The following is a 21,710-nucleotide window of genomic DNA, read 5'->3' as shown; positions in this document are numbered from 1 at the left end:
CATCTATAACCATAAAAGCAAGATGCACAGATGACATGGCTGATCTAGAAGGTAAGGAAAGTTTTTTCCAGAGCTGAGTATTACAAAAGTATATATATAACCTTATCTGGGAAAAGGTGGGGGAGGTATGTTAGATATATTAGAGCTTCTGAAGCTTTTAAGTAAAAACAACCCACAGGCCTATTTAAAAACAAATACAGAACAATACAGTATTAACTGCAACACATTTACTCTGACAATATCCTAGAAACTTCAATAACCTGACAAATTAGTTCAATGTTTCCTCACATATCTTGGTACACCAACATATAATTATTATGTTTCCCAGGGGGGTTTCCAGAAACTTACCTCCACCTCCTTCCAACATCAACAGGAGGAATCTTTGCAGGACTGTCATGCAATGCAAGAGCTTTTATAAGCTGAAGGGCTACAGCATAGATGCTCACAGCCCTTCCTCTACAGCCACCCCCTGAACTCTCAGCAGAATGGTCCCCGTTCTCCCCAGGCAGCAGCTGCAGTGAGGGATGACAGCATTGCCTGGGGCTCACCAGCACCTTGGGGCTACTTTGTTAGCTCACCAAGCTACTCTGGTTGCTGCTGTGACATGCAGTCTCCAGGAAAAACTTGGATGCTTCAGAAAATGCATACATGAGCAGGTTTTATTCTCTTCTCAAGAAACAAGAGGATTCCAGAGGTGCAGCGTAAATAAAACCTTTGCCAGCTCAGTTCACCAGCTTCATGAGAAAGAAGCTACAGGCTATAAGGTCGTGCCTAACTCAGAAGCTGGTGTTATTTATATATGCAAATAACAGGCCTGTTTGCAAGTGATACATCTGGAAAAGACAATTTACAGCAGTCTGATGTGGAATAAGGGAGTGCCTCTCCCTAATGCAGATTTCCATCTACAAAAGCTGCCTGGTAAAACCAGGAGGGAAGTCAGATCCTCCCAAGACTCCCTGGACCCCAGGGGAGTCCCCAAAATCAGCTGAAGCTGAATGCCCTATGGTATCATTTCTGCATGTGACAACCAGGGCACCAAAGTGATGCCAAAGAAAGAGTGAAATGATCATTGGCCTTTTTATTGTATTTGCTACAAGTAAATGTAGGGATTTTTCTAGCAAAGAACACAATAGCCTTAGACTAGCTACTATTATTTGGTAATATTTAATACTCCTGTATACAGGGCCATAGAAATGGACTTTTAACTTATACTTTTGCTTCATTTAAGAAGGAGGAAGAACAGTTTTGGGGAAATATTATATCCATATGGGAAAAAAGGGAGCAAATTAGAAGATATTTTGCTCCTACAAATCTTGAAAGTAATTCTGTTTTGGAAATATTAAGAAATTATGAATGCTGTAAGCTCATGCGCTTTGCCACCTCAATAAATCAGAGCAAGCCAGAGCTGATGTCCAGCAGTGACAGGGAAATGCTGTCTGCCAGACTCTCCAGGAGCATGGCTGTTCTGTCTCAGCTCTGAACTGCATCTGGCGTATTCCAGGACCCTTTAGGAAATACTGGGATTTGCCTCAAACAGGCCATGGGAATGCTCTCTGCAGAGCACCTCAAATACATTCCAAGGAATGCATGGGAGTTTGTCAAACAGAACAAGCAAATGTTTCTGAACGATGTTAAAACTCTGCATGTACTGAGCAGCTCAGTACTGGATGCTGCATTTTGCCTGTCACAGCTGCCTAAAGGAAGGTTGGCTTCACTGGCAACCACAGCTCCAGACCCAAAATAGGTTTGTGCTCCTTCAGAAAATGGCACAGAAAGCGAAAGCTTTGATTTTTCAGTTTTAAATTTTAAGCACTTCCTCTCTACCCCAAATTCCAGAACAGACATAATGCAATCTCATTGCACGTGACAAGCTGAAAAGTTGAGGAATTTGGCTGCTTGTGGCACACACTTATGACCTGTGTAATTTGAGAGAGAAATGCCAAGCATCTACAATCTCTAGTTTGAATGGCATAGCCTGCTAAAACACAAATGACATCTAAATGGACTAAATGCTTGACATGATAATTGTGAGGTACAAAACAAATCTCTCCTAGTTCTCAAGTTTGAATTCCTCACACAAAGACAGTAATAAAATCTCTAACAATTTGTCACCATGCACAGTGAAAGGAAGCAAACGTTCTGCCAGAAACTGTTCTTGAACAGGAATCTATAATCACACAAAAATGTGATATATATTTGGGCCTATGGGATTCTGGCTTATGTGACAAAACATTACATTTCCAGTTCTTTCCTCCCTGACAAGAAGAGTTGTGACCCCAAAGAATTTCTGAAGGCTGAGCTAGCCTGCCAGAAGCTCCCCAGCCAAGTTTTTTAGCCATTCCATTTTGTCCCTGATACTGAGACCACTTCACAGCTACTCCTCTTTGATGAGCACTGAAGTACTCAGCATAAGCAGCACTAACTTCCCAAAGTATCTTGCAGTCACTATGCAAGGTAGCTATGGGACAATTTTAGACACTGAATCTTGATTAGAATCTGCTCCCTATTCCTGCAATATTAATTGCTTTCCAGGCAATTAATACATAAATGTGTAGAAGAGAAAAAGCTACATCTCAGAGATGGTAAAATAAACTGATTTATGTGTCTTTGGTTTCAACAAGGAGGCATGAAGGAAAGGTCAAGTTCCTGAATGAGTAAAGGAGAGATAGCACCACATTTCTAAGGAACCACAACACCAAGGAAATGCAGACTGGCAGCCACTAAACTCCACTGTGAGGTTGTATTTCAGATATTCCCTTTTTTAAAAAAATCCTCCTTTAAGCTGACCTGTGCTTTTGTTTACTCTTTAATTAAGGAGAATCGGTAGTGCTGGAGAACTCAAAGCTGAAAGAAAAAAAGCCAAACAGTGCTAAAACCTAATGCTGTGGAGAACCTGTGCACATTGCATTTGTAAAGGAGCAGGAATGGCTTCTTTCTCTTTTTTTAAACCACACATAATTTATTTATTTGTTCTGGCATGACTTCTATCTTCTGTTTGCAGATGATCAAAAGCATCCATGGTTAGACAGAAGGCACAAAGTCTACCAATGTTATTAATTAAATACAAACTGAAGCCCTTGAGTGCTGAATCATTAGCCCTGACACAGGCATTTATGAAGAGAGAGAATCTAAACTAACCTTTTCCTTTTTCCTTACTGAGACCTAGAGGTATACTGTCTCCCTTGCCTCCCTTCTCTGGGGAGCAGCATGGTGTGACAGCATAGGAATGAGGAGGTTTGTGACATCCTGATTTTACATTTCTTATTGACATTAATCCTCTGCCAAAAATCCAAGCAGCTCAAAGATTCCTCAAGGAGCTGAAAAATTTAAGAATCCGCATTAATAAGGATTAACCCCATCCTACAACTAACATACTACTTTTCATATACCAGCAAACAAGTCCCCCCCAAAAAAAAGATGGCTGCAAGAAGAATATCTTTAACAGCACAGATCAGGCCAAAAATTAAGTTGATCTTAATGAACTGCAGAAGTCTAAAATAAAATAATATGGTAGAGAGAACTTAGCACTGAGGAATGGCTGGTCAGAGCACCCTACCAGTGCCATTTGAGACCACCTAACTCTTTACAAGAGAGTGTGATCTTGCAAAGAGATCACCACAGATCCCCACTCATCTCTCCTGCTCTCTGTGCCTACAGACCCTTGAGTGTATCTGCAGCTGTCTCAGGCTGCAAAGTTCTCAGCTACTTGGCCACTCCCCATACTGACACCACTGAATTACACAGCAGAACAGTGCTCTGCAGTAAATGTCACCACCACTCCAAAAAGATGACTTTGAACAGGCTTTATTCCATAAGCAAAGGAAAGGGCAGATAAAATCAACTGAACCCAAACTCCACAGAACATGTAGCAGTTATCCCTGCCTACTTCCCTGTGAATGATTGCTCTGTACCTTTGAGGCACTCTGGAACATCTTCAGCCTTCTTGCCCTCTGCTCTCCATCACCTAGTAGGTTGTTTAAACTCATCAGTGCAGCCCCTTTCTCATTTTCTCATTGCTCTATTTAGAGCTGGACCAGCTGCTCTGAGATGGATCTTAAAAGGCTCCCATCCTCTGCACTGTGGCTCATACAAAGAACATTATTACACTCTTGCAGGAAAGATAAACATCCTATCATGAATGAAAAATGTAACTATTACAGCTGTAAAACCTGTTAAATAGTCTACTTTATTCAAGATCAGAAAGCATCAACTCAAGGACCATGTCCAATTCTGGGCCTCATGTGAGAAACATGAACAAACTGAAAAAAGGCCATAGGAGACTCTGAAAAACATCTAAGGTCTAGAAAACATGATGTCTGAGGAAAGCTACAAAAAAAAAAAACTTTGTTTAGTATAGAAAAAACTGGAAGAGTACATGATAAATATTACAAGGCTGCTGCAAAAGAGCAACAGATAAAATCTTTATATCCCTGGTAAAGAGAAGTAGTAACATCAGTCCTAAAATGCAGCAAAGAAAACTTAATCATTAAAAAAAAGTTTCTTATGCTTGGGATCATTACACATTGAAATCAATTGTCTGGACATGGATTATAGAACTCACATCAACTATGCTGTTTTCTGATTTGATTATATTATTTTTAACAAGTTTATATCTATTAAACACCATTTAGCCATAGCTGTGCCTACTTTTTAGAGGGAAATGCAAATAGATGATCTTTTAAAGCTCTGCACAGGTCTATTTCGTCTAAAACCACTTTCATACTGGGCTAACATTGCCAGGAGGTGACCAACTAGCCAAGCTACAGTCTGCTGTAGCTGAGAATCGAGAGCTGCCCTTCATACTCCTTGCACTTCTTAAGTATTTCTCTACATATATGGTAATCAAATTTCAGTACAATCACTGCAGATAAGCTGCACACGGATTTTCCAGCCTGCTGCCTGCCAAGAGTGCTTTCTGTTTGTACCCCGCACCTTTGTGATAAACAGGAAGACACGTAAAGTTTAACCTTTCTGCAGTCATTAATGTCTTGGGCTTATGGCACCACCAAGGCACAAAATCAAAGAATGATTTCATATTGGCTCAGTCCCTCCTGCTCACTGACTGTGTTCTGACATGCATAAAGTCCAACAAAGTGTCCCAAGCAGCTTACCCACATAATGCAATTAGTCATGGGGACTGGAAAAGTTTTCAGATAAACTAAATATTAAAGACAAAAAGAAATCAGTTTCCCTGCTCTGATGAAATCCTCACACTTTCCTCCTGATTTTCCAAACATTTCAGACAAAAAACAAACATGCATGCATAAAAATAACAAGAAGCTTGGTTTAAAGGTTGGCTATCTCTTGGGGAAAAAAAAAAAAAAAAAAAAAAAAAACAAACAACCAAAAACTATAAAATTCAGACCAGGCAGAAACTTTGTCCTGACCTGCCTCATGCTGTAGCTTATACGACAACATGCAAAATTTGTCATTGTTCACAAAACTCTCTAATACCAAAACACAGTTATGCAAGGGTGAAAAGCTAACTTCTCAACAACACACAGTCTGTTAGTTTAAAAACCAGTCCTCTAACATCATTTCAATGTCATAGCTTGTTTCTCATGTGTTATTGTCAATGATGCAAGATTGAATTACAGCTCATTCTTCCTACAAAAAGCCAGGTGGGAGGTTCAAGAACTCTGAGGGAGCACTGAGCCAAATAGAGGAGATTATGTGGTATTTGGAAACATGATGAAGGTGAGCAAAAGCAGACTGCAATTACTGCCTGGGTTTCCAAAGCCTTCTGTGCAAACAAAAAATGAGATGAAGAGGGAAGGTGAAAGATCCAATACTTCTCCCAAGAAGAAAGAGTTGGCTCCCATAGAAGATGCCAGCCAGCAACTCTGCCAGTTGGCCAGAGTTTAGCACAATTATGTTCCTGTTAATATTCTGCTGGAACAGGAAGGGGACTGTGCTTTCTAAGGAACCCCAGACGGAGAGCAGTCATGTAGGGTCTGCTGCTGCGCAACACTGCACTGCCAAAAGGCAGGGTATCCAGGCGATCTTTTTTTTTCTGGTGAAGATGTAGCACATTCCAAAAGACTGCAGAGGACGGGCACAGTTCCCAAGACAGACCTGTTGTCTTTCATCACACTAATTAACCACTCTGTTAAACGCAGTGACTGCACATTACTTTTATAAAGCCAACTTAATGTTCTCTTTATCCTTCCTGCAGAGAGAACTTAATCCCTGTCATTGCCACTCACTGCTCATTCTTGCCCCACTGGCCATGTCTGACTGTCCTGAGCTGCCAGTAGTCTTATGGTGGAGCCCAATAAATTGCACTTCTCTGTTTCAAAAGCCTCTGATCTCATTTTCTCCTATCACATTATTTAATGTATATGCCTATCTTGAGTTTATCCTACTGTCTCAGACCAATCTTCAGATTTCAACTCATAGGAGGAAATAGTAAAATTTTGAGTGGCCTTCATTCATTACTTCACAAGTAATTATGTCACTGCAGAAGGAGCCTGGAACACTCAATGCTGTAAAGAAATTGGTCTATATATAGGAAACAGGACACAGATGAAAAAGAGCCTTCCCCCATCAGCTAAGTGAAAAATGCACATATTGCTCAGCACAGCCAAGCACAGACCTGGTGTGACTGCTCTGTTGATGTACAGCACAGGGGATGTGGCACAGAAGGGAAAGAGCTGTTGAAGCTAATGAACAACTAAGCACAAAATGAGTGTGACTTGATCCTGATACAAACAGCTAAAGACAAAAATAAGGTCATCAATGTTTAAAAAAATCCAGAAAAGCTTTGTTATGGAAGCTAATGAAGACAGAAAAGCACAAAACAAATTACTTGATGTGAAGCTTGGTCATTTTATGAAAGGGGTTTATGATTTGGTGTCTGCATAGACAGAAGACTGGACTTCATAATTAATTCCATTTCTGAATGCCTGATGTTCCTTCACCTCTGGCCCATTGCTCTTATCCAGGTCAAAAATCCACTTGGGGCAAAAGTTCCCTGCATAAGTCTTACAGGAGTGAGGATGCTAGAAGAAGAAATGTCAATAATTGTAACTGAAACAGATGGGTTGATCTGAGTGAAAAGAGTCTTTAATTTTTTCAAGGCTCATACACTTCTGGAATGACCAGTGCCATTTTAGAAGCTAGACAAAAAATTCCTATTAACATGATATGGAAAACATTAGTCTGTTGTGAAATACACGTGGCATTAACAGAAGTCTTGTGAGCTCTTCTGATTTCTTTACATGTAGGGCAATATTCCGAAAAGCTCTGCGCGACACAGTTCCTCATATCACACTCCTGGGAGAATCTCAGCCTTCATGTTAAAAAAATCCCACAGCAAATACAAAATATTTTTCTAGACTTATAGTTGGAAATGAGACCTCAATAACCAAAAAATGCTCAGAAACCTGAGGAGGAATAAAAAGAAACCATTCTTTTTCAACTGCATGAGTTTTCTGTCCTGACTCATTATTACTATTTGCAGGTTGCAATTCTCATCAGTGCAACTCCCTACAGTGACTTTAAGGTGATCCAGAGCTTTCCCCAGTGAAAATGCAGGCAAGGGACAAGCTTGCTTTCACACACCAACAGGAAATGAGAGGAAAACAGTAACCGTGAGGGAAAAAAAGTCTGCAGAAACTATTGCTCTGACAGCTGCCTACAGCACACAAGACAGGCAATTAAATGCAAAGAAACAAAGACAAGAAGTGAATCTTCTTTGCACACCACAAATTGATGCTCAAAGACAATTATACAGATGTTTCTTACAATTTTTTGTCAGTTGTTTTCAAAAGATTTTTTTAAAGTTATCACAATGTGCATTTCATGTGAAAAACTAGCATAGCAATGACCATATCATATCAGGTCTGCAGTTCATTTGAGAAAACAGGAAGATAAGAACTAGAAATGAGAATAAAATTTGCAGTGGAAACAAGAAAGGACTGAAAGTATAGGAGGTATTGGGCAAGCATAGGAGATGCTGGGCAGCACAGCTCTCCCCAAACACCTTGAAATTGGACAATGCTTTTTGGCTGGAATCCACACCATGGCTTGCACCATTCAGCAGTTGGACATCCTAACTTAAAAAACAGTGAGAGTGGAAATGTTTTCTATTGCACAAATTCCTAAGGCATAAACAATTTAGCTTGTCATGCTCCTTCTTGTAGGAAGTTGTTCAAGGAGCAGTTATGTGATTTTCAAGCTTGCCAAGAAATCAAAGCAGCATCATTCATCCAACCAGAGAATAAGCTTTTTTCCTTCTATTAGGTGAAACAGGATAATGTAGCTTTAAGTGCCTAGGTAGAGCCACCAGATGTGCATTTGCAGAATGTACACAAAAAAGCCCCCAAACATTACTATCAGAATAATTTCACTTGCTGAAAAACAATTACAGATAGATCACAAAGCTGCTATTAATGAGATCCATATCAATCTCAACAGGAAAAATTCCAGATGCATTTCTGTTTCTCTGCTGCACAATAGACTTCACATTGTAGTGCAGAACAAAGTGGGGGGCAGCCAGTTGTTACTATTTAAGATTCAGACAGAGGCGTTTTTATTCCTTTAACCAGATGCAAAAATCTCCAAGGATTTCACTGAAAGCCTGAACAAAAAAGCCAAAAGCCCAAGTGGAAAGAGGGACCTGTCCCCCTAGGTGCCAGAAGCACTTCTGTAACTGGAGATAACACTTGATAGGGTTGACACAGACCTCATGTCCAGTTTAATGTAATTTTCTGGCTCCTCTGTCACCTTATTAATTCCAGCCCTTAGCTTAAGAGTGGTGATCTGTAAAGCAACATGCATTAAAACCTCTCAGATAATATCAGCACTATTTAATATACGCCTCTCCCCTTTGGTCCCATGGCTCTAAAAATAAACAAGTATTTTAACAAACCAAGGGTAAGACTCTGAGCCTGTAAAATCTCTTTCTAGGTACTGTTTCCAGAGATAAGGCACAGAGACTGGACATGGAAGAGTTTCCATGCAAGAGGCCACCTGACAAAACCAAAAGGATTTACTGACTCACAGAGCAAGTGGGTGCTGTGGAGAAAGCTGCAAACAGTGCCAGCACAGACAGCTACATCCTTTCCTCATCATCCCACACGGAAAGTGTCTGGCTTGAGTTGGAGATTAGGCTGGGAATAGAGACTGCAGGTGAGACTTTACTCTGATGAAGTAAAGAACCAGAAACCATGTGGTCCTACCTGAAAAACAAGTGTGAAAAATAAGTCCTGTCCTTCCAGCCAGCAAACTCACTGGCCTCATCCAAACAGGGCCCTCTGCTCTGCTGTGTCCCTATGTCCAAATTCATCACACACCTGGCAAGAGACCGTGCAGCAGCAACAGTACCCACAGCAGTAACTTCAAAGGACTCTGCCAAGAGGCTTGATGGATACCTGAAGCACGAGGCATGCTCTTAAAAGCCTACCCTCTAAAGTGATATAAATCTGGATATCCTCCCTGACTCACTAATCAAAGCAGAGACACCCTCCCAGTTCTTATTGCTCCACTTGAAGAATGGTACAACAGTCCTCCTCATTCCAGGAATGGAGTTTTTCAATGAGATAGTTCATTTCAACAACTTCCCACAAGAAAAAACTGCAGAATAAAGGATACTGCTGGTTTATGCATTTGAGATTTATGTAAGTCGCTGAAACTAATACTTAGTATTATTAGCTACTAAAGGAAATGGTTATGGTGAAGATGAGGAGATAAAAACCTCACACAAATATGCCTTCTCTTTCAGTATCCTTGATAGAGAAAGCACTTCTCCTACAGCTGTGGGAAAGAAAACAAGACAGAACGGCTGAAGTTAAAATTACACATCTTTGGCTGTTATCAAAGGGAGCTCTAGCACATGGACAAAGTGCAGTCTGCGTGATTCCAATTCCAAAACCAAAGAAATGCTGCAGGCGTATTCATCATCAACATTTGTATTTGCTCCTGAATATTACAAAGAGAAGTGAACATTGCTGATCCACTACTTTTGTCCCAGTAGCGACGTTTAATTGCGTCAACCGCATTCAGCCTTTGTAGAAAGCATCAATAAATGCACTCCTACAATTGATACTCTTCCAGTGACCCCCTCAGGCAAACCAACATGAAGCAGTTCCAGTGTGCAGCACTGCCAGCTGACACAGAAATCCTGCCACACCCGGGAGTTTTCCATACCCTTAGAGTGTGGGTGGAACAAAGTACAGAGAGTAACTCAGCATCTCCATTAATCCATCAGGGAGACACAAAAGAATCAGAATCATTTAGGTTGGAAAAGACCTCTAAGATCGAGTCCAACCATTAACCCACCCCTCCCAAGGCCACCACTAAACCATGTCCCCAAGTGCCACATCTAAATGTCCTTTAACTCCCTCCAGCGATGGTGGAGGGAGTTACCTCCCTAGGCAGCTTGTTCCACTGCTTGATTTTGGTGGAGAAATTTTCCTAATATCCAATCTAAACTTCCCCTGGCACAACTCGAGGCCATTTCCTCTTATACTGGAGAAGAGAAGGACACCCACAACACTAGAACATCCTTTCAGTCTCTTGTCCTGTAGAGAGTGATGAGGTTCCCTTTGAGCCTTTTTTTCTCTAGGCTAAATGCCCCCAGCTCCCTCAGCAGCTCCTCACAGTACTTGTGCTCTAGAGCCTCCACCAGCTAGTCTCTGTCTTGGCCTGGAATTCAGTCTATTCACTGTATTTTCTTAACATCATCCAGTTTTGGGGGTTTTTTTCTCATTCTTTTGTTTGCTCACTTATGTTTGTCTAACCACTTAGATGGCACTCTACAAACAACTACTCTCAATTTACATCTGTCATAGAGAAGGTGTTCTGTGTTTTCTTTCCACTTCTTAGAAGTATTAAACTTTTCACCACAGACATTTTGGAAGCAGACACGCTTGGTGTGACAGCGCAAGAAATCTCTCCATTAAAATGACAAATTGTAGTAATTTTGTTCTCATTTAATCTTACTTTTAACAAAACAATCACCTTCTTAAGAAAAACTGAAAAAAGGCATGAAAACTCTCAGCCTGTAAAGTGAAAGCTTCGAAATGCACTGGCAAAGAAAATGAAGACCATAACATAAATGATAAGTAATCTTAATCACCAGCTATTTCTAATATCTTTTTGTTTTAAATACCTCTACCCTCCAATAAATCAACAAATACTTAGTCGCTTCTTTGCACTTAGAGATGTACAATACAACAAATAACAGGAAAGCTATGCTTCAACCCACTAAATAAATAAATAATGGCAATCATTAATAACAACTTTTTTCTAAAGATGTAAGAAAATCCTATAAAATGTTGTGACTGCCCTTCAAAAATTTTCCCAAATACTTGTTTTTCTAAAAATAATTTCCCCATATAACTTAGAGTAGTTAAAAAAAAATTAAAGCTCACAACCCCATCTAAGTCAGGATATTCTTAAATTTCCTTGTCTAAACAGAAAAGTTGAAGGACTACGTTAGCCAAGTATCTGCTGATCTCAATGACAAGAGAAATAGCAGATTTGCATTAGCCAGCAAAATAGCAATGCTGTTGGCCAAAAGGAGAACTTCCCATAAGTATTTATGGGTGCTCTGTGGGCAAGTGTTCAAACAGCCAGCTGTGGAGAGAGAAAACAGTACAGAATCATCACACATTACTCTCCCTGCCTCTGAAATGCTCATGCTCAGCCCTCCTAAACTGTACCTTTCCAGTGGACATTTTGCTTTCCCTGAGCTGCAGACTAAGGGCACTTGGCTGTGACGTTCGCAAGCAACACCTCCATAAAACCTGCAGGTTCTCACATCAGTGCTGTGTAAATGTCACCATCTAAACCACAGGCTACAAGTGACTGAAGATTTTCAGAGACAATCAGCACTTTGCTGAATTCAAAAGAAACTGTGTAGTAACCAGTCTTCTCAACAAATCAGGTGACTCATGTTACCATTATTGTCTTGTAGCAATGAGTATTCCCAGTGCATGTTTTCCCACCATGACAACCTGATACATGCTCTGCAGCAGTGGTTTTCATTTTAATATCTTGGCCAGTCATGGAGTGAATCAAATTGACAGCTCCTCTGCTGATACCAAGCTTTAGAGGCAGCAGAACAGGTCCGTCAATTTTTATCAGCTGAACTTTGAAAAATGGTGCCCTTAGTTAGAGGGATTAGTATCTCCCTGCAAACAGATATTAGGAATAAAAATACAAGAGCAGGTCTAGTAGAAATCAGAACAGGCTTATGTGCAGGAGTATCAACAAATTGCTTCCAAACCTGCCTGGGGCCAGCACAGCTTTGGAAAATCTGTAACACTTTGAGCGAACTTTTGTTCCATGGCTCCTTGCTTCTTTTGATACCAAGAGCATGCTAAATCTGTGCAAAGCACAAATCTGAACAAACTGTCTGCTCTACTCACAGTTACCACCCACTGAAAGCTATTGTGGATGCTTCTTGAAATGCACGTGAAGAGCCTGGACTGAGGGCAGTGACCTCGAGGCACTGAGCTGCGCCAGCCACCAGCACCAACCCCAGGACAGGCACAGGGGTCACGGCTGTGCTCTCCTGGTAATTATAGTTACTGTACCAGAACTAGTTGTCTCTGAGGGAGGGGGAAAAAAGGTGTTGCTTGATTTTTAGCTTGGGATTTTTTTTTTTTAAGAATTCATCAGCTTGATTGCCCAGCAGTAAGGAAAATCCCACCTAACGATGCAAGTGAGACTGTGCTGGGACAGATCAGAGTTCAAAATCTCTTTCCCAAAAATGGCAATAAATGGATGTCCAAGGTAAAGCAAGAGCAGGGCAAAGAGATAAAATATTTCCTCCCTAACATTCACACAGCTTTCAAACATTTTCAGCTGAGTGGATTTCCTGAGCTTGATGTGGTTTGTCTAATCAGCAACCCCCCTTTCCCTCCCAGCAATGGATCCCTCCTCCAAATGTTTGTTCAGACTCCTCTGGAATTTGTACAGACAATTTGCAGCTGTCACATGCTTTGGCAAGGAATTGCCCAGGTATATGACCTGATGCACAAAGAACTGAATATTTTTTTTTCTGATGCATGTTAAGTAGAAACACATTATGCAGAAAGACTATATCAATGATTTTTCCTTTCTACCTTTTTTTCCCTGTAGTAAAAGCCAAAGGTAAATTCAGTGCAGTTCAACCAGAAGACCCCCCACGTAAGATCGTATCTCCTTCCAGCTGCCTCAGCAATCACATTGTCCCCTACCTCCCAATCCCTCTTTGCCCTCAAGGTCTTCCCTTATTCTGCCTTTGGGATCTGACATTACCAAGCTTGAAGAAATTTCGTTTCATGCAGCTCTCATCTGGGAAGTACACTCCACCTCTGTACAACAGAAGTCTTTACATCAACTTATTATGTTCCTTATGTGTGTTCATACTGTACCTCCTAAAGCTTCCAACTGGCTCCCCTGATGTCTACCTCAAGCCACTTGCTCCTACCCATCAGGTGAGCACCTTCTCCTTTTTGGCCTGGCAGACCATTCAGCAACATTTAAACTGGCAAGAATCGCAGATGGTATTGCCTCTCCCATCTCATAAGGAGTCCAGCTGCCTCCTGTGTTCACAGAGGACAGCTTTCCTAAGATGCTTCTGGCTGCTAAGATGGCTGGGAAGTTTCAGATTTATGGCCTATGACTGAAAAGCTCTTGCTGCACATTGTAGTTCCTGACCATTACAAATTCCAGGGAAGGACATGGACTTGCTGGAGTGAGAGAAGGGCCACAAGGATGAGAGAGGGCTGGAGTGTTCAAGGAGAGGTTGAATGGGGCTTGGAATCAGCCTGGTCTAGTGGAAGGTGTCCCTGCCCATGGTAGGGATGAGTGGACTAGATGATCTTTAAGGTCCCTTCCAACACAAACTCTTGTATGGTTCTGTGATCTGTATAGGACTGAAGGGCCATACACATACAGTAAACCCCAGCTGCTTTCTGGAAACCAGGAACATGCACAGAAACCATGGCACACTCAGGAAATGGTCTGGGCTTCCAGCTGGTGAAAAACATGAAGTCACTACATCCACAGACTGCACTGAATAAGAAACAGCATTTATGGCTGAATTACCAGCTTGAAGCTACCAACTGCTTCAAGAGATCCTCTCCTGCTCTTTTGAGAAGGCCAATGTTCTTCAGCAGCTGCACACAAGGAGTCAAAAACCAGCTATTAAAAAGACATATTTCATTAGGAGATGAGGTCTGTCCAGACACAAATGACCAAGATCCACATTCCTCCTCTTCAGCTTTAGCTAGCGTGGGAATGAAGCTCAGACACAAGAAAACTTCCTCTCCAGCAATGTCCTGCAGCTGTCAAAGAACTAGCATGTGAACAAGTCAGGCACAGGAAGAGGAGAAGTGCTACTACAACCCTGGCCAACTGAGCAACTTCAGAGTCTCAATCTGACAGCACAAGAGTAGGTGACCATAGAGACACTCTCCCACTTTCTGTACAGCTTTGACTCAGACATTCACATGTTGTCCCTATGGACCTGCAGGAGGTACAGGAATACATATGCTTTGATCCAGCAATAATTACTTAAAACCCCATCTTGTGTGGGAAGTGTTGACAAATTACCTCTGGTAGACACTGAAATCACTCAAACAATTAACTGAGATTAGATTAGCTGGTAGGTTTGGAAAAAGGCTATGAATAAGATGTGTACAGCTGCACATGTTTTTACTCAGATGACAGTAGGACATGTATTACTTCAAACATCAAGGCTACACCAAATCAGATAAGCAATCCCACCTAAAACAAAAACCAGCAGCTTACTTCCCACAAATGTAAAATAACTTTGTGCTAAGCCATAGTGGAATAAACTGACCAGAGACACAGTTTCTTCCCAACCTCAATCAGCTTCAAAATCAAAGAGCAAGAATTCACATTCTTACCTTTTTTTTAAATCTACTGTAACTATAGAAGTTTTATTACTTCTATATTAGTATTAGTTTATGATGTTACATCTCTCTTTCAGATCCTGTCTTAATAAAGTGTATAACATGAGACTAGTTTGAAACATGATCTATTTCCATTTAATTGAAAGCCAAGAAGGTTTAATATTAATGCAATTTACCGCTTTTCTAACATTCACTACATTGTACACACCTATAGTATTTCCTCTGCAAAATAAATGCAGAGGAAAAAATGCACATTTTTGTCCATACAAAACCTGTCCTTCTTAGACATGCTATGATTTTATTTTGGAGTAGATCAGAAATCAAATCTGAAGCAGATTTGCAGACACACAAATCTTCTCTACCACTGCCTCTTCTTAGTACTGCCTCCTCTTAGGGGTAAGAGGAAGAGCACGGGACCAGTGCCTGAGCACTTTGGGCCTCCTTCTAAAGGAGGCTTCACAGAACTGGTGTGAAAGAGCTTCTGAAGGACCTGTGAAGGAGTGCAGTGAAAAAACACATTTTGAGAAGACCCAGCTTGACAGTGGTAAAGGCTGTTGGCTGAAGTAACCTAAAAGACCACCAGTTTTAATTTGTCACACTTCTTCCACCTGCTCCTGTAAAGTCACATCACATCAGCTCAGAAAACATCACCAGGAAGGCATAACAAGAAAAGCCATAGACACAGGATTCCACAGACAATGGGACAGGCTCTAGTGACTTGGACTAGAGAGTTTACTTTTTAAAACCATATTTCAGAGTCACACTTCTACAATCTGCTTGGAATCCATCTGACAGTAGTCCTTGAAGCTTAGTAATGAAGCAAGTAAAAAGAAGATGGGGAGAACAAAACAGCTGTAAATGGAGGGAAAAAGCAGATACAAGGCAGTATAAGGAAAGCACAATGAATTGTCATAAGTGATGCAACAGGTCACAACAAAGAAGAAAAGGGCACTGAATTGTGAGGTCTGAGCCACTACATATATAGAAAAATTCCAATAGGTTCACACTGCATCACATTGAATGACAGGAGTCGTGCTGATCTGACATACCATGGTCACCTAGATGATTAGAGGTCTATTTTTAGCATTCCTTTTAAAGAGTTTTCCTGGTAAAGCATATTTATTGTGTTGTGGTTTTTCAAGTCTATTGGCAAGTTTAGGTAATACATTCGTTTCTTTCATTCCTGCAGCTGAAAGTCCGACTTTAATGAGAGACTGCTCATTTTGCTTAGCAGCTCAATCTTTACATTCTCAAGCCTCTTTAAAATTCCTGGATATATACAGCCTAGGATGGGTGATTTAGCACTGATTAGTTTAGTGGTGTGAGAGAGACTAGGGACTGCTCAGAGATATTTCACTGTTCTGAAGTTAGTTCCTCAGCATATCAGGCTTGAAAGCTGAAAAATATGAGAGCAGCTTTACAAATTGCAACAAGGAGGAGAGCTAAAGCTTCAGTCAGAAGCATTCTGTCCTCCACCTTCCTTCCTGTCTATACAAATGAAAACAAAATGCCTCTAACTTACAAAAAATACTTGCTATTATGGGCAGAAGCATGACGAAGAATCCACCCTCCAAGCAGTTTTAGTGACAGCTTCCGTGGTAGTCTACCTCGTGATCAATGGGGCTCTTTTTAAATGATTAGCAAGGGTGTAATTAAGGAAACTGAAGGAAGAAAGATAACTTAAAAGATGAATGAGGCCTTTATTCAAGGTATCACTGATATGGGGCACTGGCTGTGTGACAAGCAAAGGTGAGGGTCCTGCTGGACAAGACGAACACGAGCCAGGGTTGCACCCTTGTGGCAAAGGCAGCCAACAGCCCCCAGGGTGGGGGACCCTTCCCCTGGCTCAGCACCACGGGGGCTCTGCTGCAGGGCTGGGGCATTGCTGGGCTCCCCTCTACAGAGAGACACACTGGAACAAGTCCAGCGAGCTAAGATGATTAAAGGATTGGAGCATCTGCCACGAGGGGAGGCTGAGAGAGCGGGGATTGCTCAGCCTTGAGCACAGAAGGCTCAGGGGGCTCTGATCAGTGTGCATGAACACCTGACAGGGGCAGTCAAGCAGGCAGAGAGACTCTTCTCAGGGGTACACATCACACAGGGCAGTGGGAAAAAACTGAAATGCAAGAAATTCCATTGGAAATAATAATACTACTAGGGTGGTCAAACACAGAAACAGGCTGTGCAGAGAGGTTGTTCAAACACAACTGAGCATGGTCCTGAGCAACCTGCTGCAGGTGACCCCAGTTGAAGCAGGGGTTTGGACTAGATCACCTCCAGAGGTCCCTGCCCAACCCACCTAGTCAGTGATGCTGTGATCCTTCTCCCCATGAAGCAAGGAATAATAAAGTTGCAAAAGCTCAATTCCTATCCAGGTCAAATCTCAGAAACAAGGGTCTGCTAAAACCCCATTTTATACAAGTGCTGTAATTCCTGCTGACCTCAATCAGCCTAATCAAGTGGTAAGATTACAAAATGAAAAAAAAAGGGCTTTAATTTGATCATTACTTGTAGCTATTCTATTGACCTAATGCTTGGCCACAAAGAGCTCATGCAAACTGGATTAATATGTAAAAATAGAGGATTTCATCCTCTGGAAATCATAGTTGAAATTTGACATTCAACAAGATTGGAAATCTGTAGCTTTAATGTCATCCCATTGCTAATGGCCATATTTACCTGGCACAAAACACCCAAGGATAATTTGGTCAATCAAGGTATTTGCAGTTTAGTCAAAGCTCTCCTATGCATACAAACACCCAACACCATTCCACACCTTCACAATTTAAGTGAAGTGGTAGGACTGATAAATAAGTTAGCACCAGAGCTGTGTGACACCACTGCCTGTGTCTGGAGACTCAGGGCTATGGTACAGCCAGCAGTGCTGCTGCAGGCAAGGACAAAAGGACAGTCACAGAGCAGAGCAGAGATTAAAAGAACAAGAAAGCCCAGCACTTCCAGTGAACCTGCACATTATGGCATTTGTTAAAATGTTAACTTTTGTTGTAAAGGAAACAGACTGTAAAAGTGACAACTATTTCTCCCTAATGTTTTGATTTTATGTTTTTCTAAACTACTCTTCAGCACAGTCATCTGACAAACTACAGAACCATACAACTAACATAAACTTATACAGCTAATAAGCACAAATAGGAAGGATGTTGCCCTTTGTGATTGAGTCAAATTAATAATTCAACAATCCCTGTATTAGTCAAGGCTCCCCAACAGCCTCATGGCAGAGAGGTCAGAAATTTGAAAATTATGTGCCCAGACACGTGATTTGGTTTCATAATTTATACTCATGAACCATCTTGGCCACCACAAAACAGAATATTTCTTGAATAGGAACACACCATGGGAGCAATAGGGACTTCAGTTTATCTGATCTGAGGCTTCTTTTCTACATCATTTCAGCATCAATCCAGATGATCTGACAAAAGGTATTAAGAAAGAGACTGGAGAACAGACAGCGCAGCCAGCACTTGGGTTATGCTGGCAGCTAGATGGCAGGTTTTATTCTCCACAAGCATTATCAAAACCTAAGTCCAAAAAGCACTTAGAGGCCAGAGCCTCCTAGGCATGAAATAGTCTATGAACATCCAAAGAGTGGGTAGCTCACTTAGGACTATGACAATCCCATACAGAATCCTTCTGATGAGGCCAAGGTTCCTGACAACACAAACACCACAATTCAGTGATTTAGGAAAGGCTGGCAAACCCATGAATTACTGCCGCTTCTGTAATCCCCAGGGCACAGAACTGCCCTTCCTCCAGAGATTTGTCTCTCCTGTTTCCCAGCAGCCATCCTAGAGGGGGCCCTGATACCTCCTTCTGGAAGCACCTTAGACTCCTTAGCCCTCACTTCACTATGCTTCCCTATCCAAGAGAGGGAAGAAGAAAGCTGAACTTAATCCTTTATCTGCCTGCAAAGTAGGAACCAAGTCAATTTACTCATAATCTATCTATAACTTGGACTATTTTCTCTTGAATAATTCTATGCCAAGAGTGACTCAGAAATTATTTTGAGATAAGTTTTATCAAACTGTTCATAACCATTACCCCATTACACCATTTGAAGGGATGGTCAGCATGAAGAATGCCTTTCCATAACTGTGTGAAATGTTGTGCTTTAGCAGCTTTCAGTCATAGAGGTCAACATTTTCAAAATAGGCTACCCAGACTGTCATTTTCTACAGCAATTTAAGTAAAATAAGTCTATAAATCTTTGGCCTAGATTTCTGAGGTATTGAATGCATTCGGCTCTCACAGCTCTGTAGCATACATAGCTAAAAAAAGAGAGACTAGGTTCATAAAACATAGATATAGACTAAACTCGGAAATGTTGGTTTAAAGTCAAGGATCTGAAACTGATCACAAAAGAAAGCAGAGTCAGTTTGTGAAAATATTTTCTATGCATTTTTTCTTAGCACATTTATGCCACAGCAGTATAAAGCATCATGCATACAGCAAAGATTTATTGAGTTATACCTACATTGGGCACATTCTTCTCTCTCTTTTAAAATAAATTTTAAAAACCAACATTAATATTACCCTGCAGTGGGGGATCCATGCCCACAAATACCTCCTTTTTGAAGCATAATCCATAATGGACACGCTTTTAATAAGCACCTCAGACACTGCGGAAATGTCACCAAAAGCACTAATGACTATTGAATGTCTGCTATGAAATACACTGACTGCTTCCACAGAGCTCTGCTAATGCTTATTTTCCTACATAATTCCTAGTGCTTGCAGGGGTGAGACACACACTCTGACTATTGCTCTGGTACCTCAGCTGGCTTCCTTCCTCCTGTAAGTACATTTTACAGTACTAGCAGGAGATGTGTGCTTTAGGAAAAAGTGAAATCTATATTTTTCCATGGCACAGGTCCCAGCAGACAGAGCTCTTATGCTTGTAATTTAATTATTCTAGCTTCCCCTTTACTCTTCCAGACACCAAAGCACAGACAGAACTACTGGGCTTTTTTTTTTTTTTTTATTACCTCCTCACTGTAGGCAAACCAAGACAGTAAATTCAGAGTTGCATCACTTAAAATCAGATGGTACAAGCACTGCAGAAAACATTGACATAACACATTAAATTAGCACCTTACAAGAATTCCCATTACTGGTATTTTCTTTTCTACTTAGTTCAAGGAGTAGAACACTACACTGAACCAACACAGGCAAGAAGAAAATTTCTTCTCTTTCCCTCTGGTCAAGAAGTTTTTCTAGTTGTCTGCAAATTAAATGCAAGAAAGGTAAGGGGTTCTCTTCCCTCCTGATCAATGGAATTCAAAGCAGCTGAAAATGACAATTCTAAGAAGAAATAGCAAAGGCAGCAGAGGATTCAACACTTACAAAATTCCCATGAGGCTGAACTGTAACTTTTATAGCCTCTATTCCATTAGTACCATGGTTGCTTTACAATTATTTCCATCACTGTTGTGCACTTCTATTACTCATTAATAAAACATGGTTTTACTCTTCTTCAATACCCTGATTTTTCCTTCAAGATGCTCACAATATGTTAGACTCCACCTCCCTCTGATTAGTGAGGACAACTGAGAAAGGCAACATAAAACCCAATGGATACTGCAACCCATCTCGTAGTCAGAGACCTCGCAGCACATCCGCATTACGTAACACAGAGCTGTGCTGCTGAGACAAGCTGGCACGCACAGCCACGGCGAGGCAGGAGCCTGCTCCCAGAAGCAGGAGAGCCAAGTCAGAGAGAAGAAAGCTACCTGTGAGGCTTATGAGCTCTGGCACAAGAGCCACAGATGAGCTTCTCCACCTTTCAAAGGCAGGTTCATGCCTACCATTTCATTCTAAGTGTATGCATTATGTAGCACACTGCTCAAACTTACCACATTCAAACTCGTAGCGTACTTTGTGGCAACAACTGGCAGACAAAGATTATGCAATTCAAATCTAGTTTCTTTTTCCTTCAGTCAGAGAGATGAGCTCTCTTCTGCCTTATCTTGTTTTACTCCCTAGTCTCAGGTACCCACATACAAGGATTAAATAATTCTGAACGTTTTACAGGAAAGTATCATCTAATAATTTATCTTTGCAATTAAAACCACTGTAGGCTTGCAAACAGCTTGTGTGACCTATCAGAATGTTCTGAGATCTCCTTGGAAAGACAAAAAGGTTTTACTTTAACTCAGCTAACAGTTAAGTGGTTGGCAGTAACTGTCCACAGAGTCCTGCAGAGGCCAATAAGCCTGGATTTAATAGAGTGGAAAAGAGGGAGTTAGTGAAAGGAGGCAGATCTTGTCACTGAAAGTATGACAATTGAGAAGAATGAACTTAATAGCAGTTTTATGAGAGACTAAAAGGAGCGATACAAGTGTAAACAAGAGGAGAAAGCAGCACATTACTGTAATAATACTAAAAAGAGAAAGTCCCAGCTCAGGGTTCAGCTATGTGAAAAGAAGGCAGCTTGCTGGTTTTTTGTAGATCACTTTTGGAGCAGAATCCCATGGGTTATGTCTCTACATGGCTATACTATTTGGGTTACATTTAGCAATCTGATTTTGTTATTTAGCAACACAGACTTGCTGATTCATACAAGCTAACTCAGAACACAAAGTGTTTGGATTCTCTTTTCCTGTTAAAGTCTTTGTTATTTACTGCCTGCAAGACTGCACTGAAGTTCCAGCCAAAACTCACTTCTGCTGTTTCCAATGTACATTCCAAATACAAAAAACATGGCATCACATCAAATGTTAAAGTAAGATCATTATCATCCAGCTGCCAAATAGTTCCTACAGGTTCAGAGGCAGACAATTACAGAAATCATGAACAGTGGCTCAGCAGAATGAGCTGACAAGT

The 21,710-nt window shown here is 41.1% G+C and overlaps 1 protein-coding gene and 1 long non-coding RNA gene across 20 annotated transcripts in view; both read right to left on the bottom strand.

Moving 5' to 3' along the window:
- The window catches only part of ST3GAL3 (ST3 beta-galactoside alpha-2,3-sialyltransferase 3), a 183,185-nt gene that overhangs the window by 72,509 nt on the left and 88,966 nt on the right, over positions 1 to 21,710 (bottom strand). The window lies entirely within an intron of this gene.
- LOC137479516 (uncharacterized) lies at positions 2,828 to 15,610 on the bottom strand. Its single transcript, XR_011002303.1, has 3 exons — positions 15,411 to 15,610; positions 3,912 to 4,083; positions 2,828 to 3,317 (listed from the first exon to the last, which is right to left on the bottom strand). It is a non-coding gene; the product is annotated as an uncharacterized lncRNA (long non-coding RNA).

The sequence above is a fragment of the Anomalospiza imberbis genome, chromosome 9 (genome assembly GCF_031753505.1).
Source record: "Anomalospiza imberbis isolate Cuckoo-Finch-1a 21T00152 chromosome 9, ASM3175350v1, whole genome shotgun sequence".
Taxonomy (NCBI): domain Eukaryota; kingdom Metazoa; phylum Chordata; class Aves; order Passeriformes; family Viduidae; genus Anomalospiza; species Anomalospiza imberbis.
This window is presented reverse-complemented; position numbering and strand designations above follow the sequence as displayed.